The sequence below is a fragment of the Astatotilapia calliptera genome, chromosome 3, assembly GCF_964374335.1.
Source record: "Astatotilapia calliptera chromosome 3, fAstCal68.1, whole genome shotgun sequence".
Lineage (NCBI taxonomy): Eukaryota > Metazoa > Chordata > Actinopteri > Cichliformes > Cichlidae > Astatotilapia > Astatotilapia calliptera.
The window spans coordinates 64,928,913-64,937,396 of NC_137424.1; the positions used below are offsets into that span (position 1 = coordinate 64,928,913).

An 8,484-nucleotide genomic window follows, 5' to 3' on the forward strand; every position below is an offset into this window, starting at 1 on the left:
TTAAAAAAGAATAGAAATACATTTGTATTTAGTGCTTTTTATTGTTCGGTTTAACCCAGCAGCTTTTGAAATGTCTCACTGAAAATGTGCTGATGGTTTGCTAGAAGACAAATGTTTGCTGTTATGTGTACTGTGTAGTAAATGTTTATTGCATGTGTTTATAGTGTAAATATACTGTCGATGTTACTATGTTGGAAATGTGTTCAACACATTTTAAAAGCCATAATTTTTTTGCTAGTTGCCTTAAATTCACAAATAAAAAGCTTCTTCCTTCCTGTCATCGCCAATGATGCAGTAAAGACTGAAAATACACATCAACCAAAACATTTACATCTTTTTTGGGAACAGTAATAAATTTGTATTTTTAGTTGTACATTTTTATTCTACTACCATAATTTGGTAACTATCTTCTGAAAAACTTCTCTGAGTTCTCTCATGAATATGAATGGTTCTGGAGATCCTTACTGTCCTCGGTTTGACTTGATTGCAAAATGTAGAGTCATTGTACATTAAAGTAAAACCAAAGACCAACAGACAGCTGGTGAATGTAACATCCACCTGACAAAAAGGATTCTAAGGTGAACATTAAAGTGAGTGAATATTAAACTCACAGCAGAAGTTACCGCGACACAAAAACAGTTTGAGCCTCTCTCTGTGGTTTTCTCCATAATAATAAACATGATCCTCCATTTGGATCATATCATGATTTTATATCAGAGACTCCATAATGGTTAATGTGATGTTGACCCATGAACCTTTCACGGAGTCAGAGTTTCTGTTTCACTCATGTTGAACTTGTGTTGGTGTGGACTGTGACTATGGGCCCTTTAAAGAAACAGTTCACATTTCAACAGTAACACAACATTACTAACAGAAGTTGGAGTCACATTACAAATCCTGTTTAGATGACATAAAGACAAAACTTCTCTTCATGGCGACATGTTTCATTATGTAAAGGCACTTCTTCAGTTTGAGGTATGTCACGACAGCAAATTCAAAAGTGTTAAATGTTTTGGTGTTAATAGTCTCCTTGCAAAAGTAGAGTTAATTTTACTCTAAGCAGAGTCACATTCTTTTAATGTAACTCTGAGGTGTAAAATGATAGTAGTTAAAATCGAGTGTTAAAAATGAGTGTTTCTCTGTCAAATCTGGAGGTGTTACAATGGAAACATTAACTCTTGACCTCTTAACTCTGAACTCCTACAGGGGCTATGACACCAATAGAGTAAATTCACAGACTCCGCCCCCAGCACGGCTCCAATCGAAGCTGAAGTGAAGCCGTTTCAGAACATTTTGCTCTACATATTTGAGTTGTTTGCCATGCTTGGTAAGTCATTTTTTCAAAGATTGTTTCAATTGTTATTATGAGCTTTTACTTCTGTGGCTCTTTGGAGTTGAGACAAAGCTGTGTGAAAGGCATTAGCCATGTTGCTCGCTGATAGCATAATATTCTGTTTTAGCTAGCTGAAAGGTATTGTTTGCGGGCAAATACCACAGCCTTGAAAAAAGCTTGCATGTGAATTTTCAGTCAAACTTTTGGTCAAATACACCTAAAACAATGTCTAGAATGTGAAATGTTGGTATAATGGTGCTACTTGAAGCCTGAAAACGATCGCCCATAAAAAAAACGAGCAAACAGCAGTAGCTGACGTCCTGACTGGATTCAGCGTTAGCATAGATCCCTCCAGAGTTTTGTGCACACGGTTTAGGTAAAAATGAAAAAGGTTGAGGTTTTACATTTAGTTCAGTATTACCTGTTGCCTGTGTCCTTGTCTTTTGGGAAAATACTTTACACAAAGAGGATTCTTTTTTTTTTACTGTGCTGCAATTGTTTACTGGATTATTTGTGCCATTAATTAGTGTCAACTAATTTTTATTCAATCTCCGCACAGGATATGCTTGTGAAGATGGAATATGGGGGAGAGCAGAAGTGCGTTGAAGTTCCACAAAGGGATGAATGAAGGACATGCATATTGTATTGGAGAAATAAGTGATGAGAATGCTGTTATTTGCATTTACCATGTCAGACCTTTTGATAAACAAAATTCTAATGAAAGTGAGAACATGTGTTAATTTGGACATGCTGGATTTGCTGTGTAGTCACGTGTAAGAGCAACAGTTTAAATGTCATTGGAGAAAGATCCAAGAGAAGACAACAACTGAGTGTACTTATGGTCAGGTCCAGTTATCAAAGCTTCTTAAGGTGGACAGTCTTGTTTGGCTGACAGGATTCATTGGTGCATGTGAGTAATGTTAAGACCACTTTCAGGCAGATGAAGCCATCCAATTGCTGGAGTCCATGTGACCATGCCAAGACAGCATCCCAACGCTCTGTGCCACAGTTTAGCTCCCATTGGAGGACTGAACAAATCCCACTGCTCATAAATTTTTAACCAGATCTCTTAGTCCTCTCATGAAATTACTCTCAGAGCTGATAGACAAAATATTTAGTGCAGTTTTGCATTGTCAAAGAAGTAAAGAACATACGTATGTTTCAGCCTTCCTCTCTGAAAACAGGCAATAGTGCAAATAACAGTTTAGCTGTAACTGAAACTTGACGCTCTGATCTGTTTCCTTCATTGTTTTCCTATTTGCTCCAAAAGACTAAAATAAATAAAGAAATAAAGGATGTGGGTTTAAAAAACTAATAAAACAATTGGTCTTTGGCTTTTTTGCTTCATCTCTTCCCCTCATAAACTGTTTGTTCTAAGTTTGTTGCTATCAGCTGTAGGGATGGGTATCGAAAACCGGTTCTTGTTGAGAACCGGTTCCCACTGTTTCAATTCCTTGGAATTGTTTGACATTTTTGCAAACGATTCCCTTATCGATTCCAGTCGCCCCGAATGACGTCACCACGTTGCGGAGCGTCATTTACCTGGCAAGAAACACGGCGCCTAAGCAGCTCAAACGCTCAAAAGTTTACGAGAACGGATGACAACAGGGCAACTTGCAATACTTGCAAAGTAGATACTTCATTTAAGGGAGGAAACACTACGAATATGCAAAAGCATTTGCTCACAAAACACGCGATGACCTTAAATGAATGTCATGTTTTTAATTCCGCTCCGGACTCGTGACTCTCAACCCAGCAGCAGCGGTAACGTTTGCACGTCCTCTCCCGTTAATGCGGCAGGTAAATAATCAACTAACAGTGCATATTATGTTAGCGCGATCTGCCTTATTACAAAACCTGCCATTACTGTGCATTTAGGTGACCATGATGAGACAGACAGACAGAGTCTGGCTCAGATGCTGGCAGTTCTCACTGCAGTCTACCGGTAGCGTCTCCTTTCAGGCCAGGATAGACAAATGTCACCGAGCAGTGACTAAGTTTGTGGTAAAAGGCTTGAACCAGTGTTGCCAACTCCTCAGTAAGGAAAATCGCTATTGGTTGTCCTAGAAGTCGCTAGAAGTCGCTAAATGACGTCATCGCCTAATTTGCATAATTGGTCATGCTAATCTAATTGTAACCTACATTGTTGGAGAGAGAAATAACATCGTGGAAGAGACAAAGTGAGTAAAAAACGTCCTAAATGCATTTAGAGTTTATTTAGAACTACAAATTAAATTTCTTTTAGCAATTATTGTTTTTTTTAATGTCACAATTCCAACCCTGCTCCTTTACCCGGGCTTGGACCGGCAAAAGTGACCTGAAATAGGCACTCTGGTGGAGTTACTTTGTGTGTGTGTTTATAAGTAGTTTTAAACATTGTGATCCACAAAACAACATAAGAGTAAAAGAGTAAAAGAAGAACTGACTGCGTTACAGCACCCACTGCTTGTTGAGAGTAAAAGCAATACGCGCTTTCACGTCTTTTTTTAGGTCGCTAAGGGGTCTGAAAACTCGCTAAATATAGCGACAAAGTCGCTAAGTTGGCAACATTGGCTTGAACCCATTTGCCACAGCAGATGCCCCCAATTTTAGGTAAGTGAATGTGTTTAATTGTAGGCAGGGACATTACTGGATATTCTTGTGTAATTGCTACAGAATAATTTATGTTAAACTTTGTTATTGCTACAGAAGAATATTTATTTTATTATTTTACATTTACAATTTTTTTTCCTGGGGACCCTGTGACACCCCATTGAAGAGCCGTAGGCTGGATCTCTTAAGATCTCACTGTTGGGTTTGTAAGGCCATGTTACTCCTCAATTTCTATCTTGTTCAAAGAGAAGATATAAAACAAAGTTCTAAGCTAATCGAACTTAGTGTTCTCCTTTTTTAAAAAGAATCGATAAAGAATCGAATCGTTAAACAGAATCGAAAATGGAATCGGAATCGTGAAAATCTTATCAATACCCATCCCTAATCAGCTGTTTCCAGGTCCAAATTCTCCTTCTTCTCTAAAAGCCTCATTTATAAAAGTAGTGACTGACTCAATTTAGTTTTTAGGCTTTTCCATTAGATCAGATCCTTTTTCAGTACCTACTCTGCTGGGGTTCCAAGAAAGCTGAGGCCATCCTAAAATGTGATGCCAACAGACTGTCATCTATAACTAAACATCTAATGTTACCCAGCTGCAGTTGAGTGGTGGGAATGCTCTGAAATTCATAGTTCAGAGGCAGAATCTTTGATTTTCTCCAGTTAATGGAGTAGTCTGATATGGATGACACATAGCAGAAAACGGCTTCCAGCTCTTGATTGGCCCATTTTGCTAGGCCGTTAGTCTGTGGGTGAAAACCAGAGGAAGTAAGTGACTTGGCAGTCTCTAGTGCAGAAGGAAGCTTAGGTGAAGCCACAAAGTGGAACACCTTAGCAGAGATGGGCAGTAATGCTACTGTAATCTGATTACTTTTTTCAAGTAACTTGACCAACACTGCACCTTAGTGAAACAGTCAATTAAAGTGAGGATGTGGGTGTTACCAGAAGAGGGCGGCAGGCCCGTGACGAAGTCCAACACGATATGTGACCAGGGCTGCTTAGGAGTAGGAAGTGGTCAGAGCATGTCAGTAGGAGGAGTGTTTGACACCTTTTCTATGTCCCAATTCAGGGACAAAATAAACTTACAAAACGGGAATGGAGTTGTATGAACTTCAAATATCTGCTTGATTTATCAAGACATCACATATTTGCAAAAGTGCTCCAAAGTTTTCAGAAACGTCTGTTACCCAGCAGCTCGATAGCTGACCAGGAGATCAAGGCTCAGTAGAGCCGGCGAGAACAGCGAACTCCCGGCACATCGTTTTCAGACCCCGTGCGGTCTTTCACTACTCAGGTTAAACATGATATATAAGTCACTTAGATGACTTAAAATGGTTATTGTTTGGCTTTTTTCAGTGTTTTATTTGCTCCTGAGTAAATTGGTTTGGCTGAGATTAAAGTTATAGTTTTCACACAGCTGAAAATATTTCAAACAGAAATCTGATTAAACAGAAGTGTGAGATGACCGAGACTTTACTCCAGTGTCCTGTTATATATTTTAGCGAGCGAGGAGCAGAAGGCTGAGTTTATTATAACTACACCGAGACAGCTGGTGACACAAATCTTTTGGCCCAGTTCACAAGCCTCACACTTCCGACCGTCTCAGTCGTCAGAGGACCCGGCCCACGCAGACCGCGAAGACTGGGTCCTCTGAAAGATGCAGCCTGTGAACTTACAAAGTCTGGACTAGTGAGAACAAGAGTACAGACTCGGGTACTTGAGAATTGAGAAGCATCTTTAATCTCTGGGAATCATACAAAAACATCTAATATTGAAGTTCTTGTACAACTTTTTTTTAGAAAGTTTAAACTATCTGACAATAAGCATCTTTAAACTAAAGAAATTACCATGTCAAGGACTGTATCATGAAATCACTCAGTTTCAACATGCAGTACAGACCACTAAGGACACAGCATTAGTATGTAGTAATAATATTATTGGCTAATTGGACAAGATCTACCTGTGATGACCCACTGCACCCTGCCTTCCTCTTGGCTCATGTGTGTCTTGTTTGCAGGCATTGGAGAGGCGGAGTTCCCGTTTACAATCAGTGACACTGGCAACACCTGGGCCAGTGTGCCAGGACTCTATATAAAAAGCCTTTAGGGCATAGTTTTGGTTGGCTCTGAGACACCAGGTTGGACTTTGGCTGTGTTCGGTTTTGTTTTTGCTTTTGACACTATTACATGCATCATCTTCACTCATCCATTCCTTCACACACCACTGTTTGTTTTTGACAGTAGGCGTTTTTCTGTTTTATTTGTTTAAAAGAATAAAGCAGCTTGGAATACATTCCTAACCATGTCTGTTTTTTTGTTTGTTTGTTTGTTTGTTTTGTTTTGTTTTTTGTCATGACCGTATGGCCTGGTTCGTGACACTGCCTTTGTCTAATTGATGAGGAATAATAAATATCCATAAGAGAAAAAGCTGGTATTTCAAAATAAACTGCTTATTTCCTTCCATTTTAGAAACTGCAATGTTTAAAGGTTTAACTGCAACATCTCTTGAAAAACAAGGCAACCAAAAAACCCCAAAGCCCTTTGACTGCATTTATGTGTCAAAAATTAAGAAGAAATGTCTGTGTGCTTTAAGGGACACTACCCTTTCAAACAATATATGCCAAGCAAGTAATCTAAATATAGCATAAAGATATGGCCAACATGTGATGCCAGTTATGCCTGTAACAGGTTTATACTGGGAAACCTCCAGACGGTGTTGCAGAAAGACTGTATAGACAATATAAATGATTTCAAAACAAATGTTCTTGGTAAATTTGACCCTTTTATTTGATTATTTTTTAGAGTCAAAATAATCCAGAAATGATCTTTTTTAGAGTATTATTAGAGTTATTAATCAGTAATGAGGCATAAAGGTCATAATTAACAAACAGTGGTTTTAAAAACGTGTAATATTCACAAGAACTTAAGTTGATCAAAACTCTGACACAGGAAATTTGTTAGAAAACAACAAAATAGATCTATTATTATACTTTATATAATACGTGTTCATGGGACTGCCGTTTGTGACTGGGAAAACAAAACTGTGTAACATTAAATGAACACACCATTATGGTTTAAGCCACACACTGTAACAGATGTGGAAGAAATTTACATCAGCCTTGGAGACAACTTGAAACAACAGGTCATCAGCGTTTTTATCAAGTGTCAGTGAGGATGTGTGACTTAGATAGATTTTGAACCCCAGTAACATATCCAGAGTTTACCGTTAAGTAGTCAGTGGGAGCCAAGCTGAAGCCTCAGTCGGCCTTTCTGTTAAAGCACGCTGTGTTTCTGAAATGCTCTTTTATTGATTCATCATTGAATATTAACTTGTTTGTACTTTCATCTGTTAGTTTGTCGTCCTCTTCTGCAGGATTTCCCGTCAGGTCAAGCCTTTTTCACCTTTTCAACAAATACAGTTTGACTTTGCAAAGCAGAAAAATGACACGTGACACAAAAAGTGTAAAACTGTTGACTTTAAAGAAAAAAATTTCCTACAATGTTAAGGTTAACTGATGACTATAGAATGAAAACTGTGGGCAGATCACCAGCTGTGGAGGAATAGTTGCTCCACAATGTTGTTGTGGATCAACAAGTGAGGCTCTCCACTCTAGATCAAAACATATATTTATTTATTCATGTATTTATGTATGTATGTAAGTATTTATTTATTTATTGATATCAGTCATTCAATAGTACTAAAATGTATGCAAAGTGTATGGCAGCATGTATCTCACCGCCAAGCCAATCATTTCAAAATTTGAACAGTGTGGGACGAGTGCACTAGTTACATGGCATATTTCATTATATCTAAACTTAGCACAAAAGATAAAAACAATTATTAGCATAGCTTTTAGAATTTAATTTTGCTTCATTTAAATGATCCTAGAACGTCTTGCTGCTTACAGGACTGCATAGGCAATCCTCCTGTGCTTGTTTTTAAAGCTGCCATTCAAATGCATGGACAGAGAACATGGGCATGAAAAAATTCACATACATATAGAAGCACACTTTTTTCAGATTTTTTAAAAATCTCAAAATTTAAACATTTTTCTTCATTATATTTCTGCTACACATCCTTTAAAAACCAGCTTCATTAACAGCTCCTCTCACAGCAACCCAAATTCAGAGTGTTGTTAATCTATCTTAAACTATGATACAGTAAACCAAGAAAAACATGCGTTTAATTCTACTGTTGTAATAATTTGGCACAGTCATGGTAAACGGTCTGCCAAGCAACACACACCACAAATCTCTGAATAAATCTCTGCTATTATTTCAATTTGTCCTTGTTAACCTTATTGGCATTACTGCACATCGTTGTTTGGTTCATCACGAGGTTAAGTTACAGCCTAATCTGTCCAGATTAAAAAGCAACATCTTCCTGAAATTCTTACTTCTCATCATGTAAGTTGGTAACTTAGTTATAACACCCTCCAAACACATATTTGTTTTGATCGCTAAAATCTGGGTTCTCTGCAGATGCCCTTCAACAACCCCTCCCCCCTGCTCTTCATCATCAGCTGGATCAATCATTTTGTGTACTTATGTGTCCACACAGAC

The 8,484-nt window shown here is 38.1% G+C and overlaps 1 long non-coding RNA gene across 1 annotated transcript; it reads left to right on the forward strand.

Moving 5' to 3' along the window:
• The first annotated feature begins 1,185 nt into the window (after positions 1-1,185).
• On the forward strand, positions 1,186-2,060 carry LOC145425587 (uncharacterized). The gene is made up of 2 exons (XR_013906311.1): positions 1,186-1,327; positions 1,893-2,060. It is a non-coding gene; the product is annotated as an uncharacterized LOC145425587 (long non-coding RNA).
• Positions 2,061-8,484: the final 6,424 nt, after the last annotated feature.